Here is a 493-nt window from a genome sequence, read left to right on the forward strand (position 1 = left end):
TTCCCTGGAACTGGAGTTATGAATGGTAGTTAGTCACCATGTGGGTGCTGGGAACCAAACCCAGGTTCTTTGCGGAGCAGCCAGTGCTCTTAATTGCTAAGCCATCTCTTTACTCTTGGATTATATTTTAATTAAAAACCTGAAAGTGATGTTTTGGAGGCCACTCTTTCTTTTGAAACTTCAGTGAAAACTCATTTCTTCTGTAGCTTGGTTTGCAGTTAGTTGCCAGGATTTTTTTTTTTTAATCCCCCTGAAACATCATATAGATGCTACTGCAACTCTGAGCTGGATTTTACTTCAGGCAAAAGGAATATCACAGGTGTCTTGACTAGAACTTGCTTTGCTTCTTCTAGGCACTATGGTTTTTGTTGTTGGGTTGTTTTTTTTTCCTTTTCTTTTTGAGACAGGGTCTCCCTGTAGCCCCAGCTGGCCTGGAACTCACTATGTAGAGCAGGCTGGCCTTGAACTCACAGAGATCTGCCTGCTCTGCCTC

This window comes from Nannospalax galili, unplaced genomic scaffold (assembly GCF_000622305.1).
Source record: "Nannospalax galili isolate Female #2095 unplaced genomic scaffold, S.galili_v1.0 scaffold208, whole genome shotgun sequence".
Taxonomy (NCBI): Eukaryota; Metazoa; Chordata; class Mammalia; order Rodentia; family Spalacidae; genus Nannospalax; species Nannospalax galili.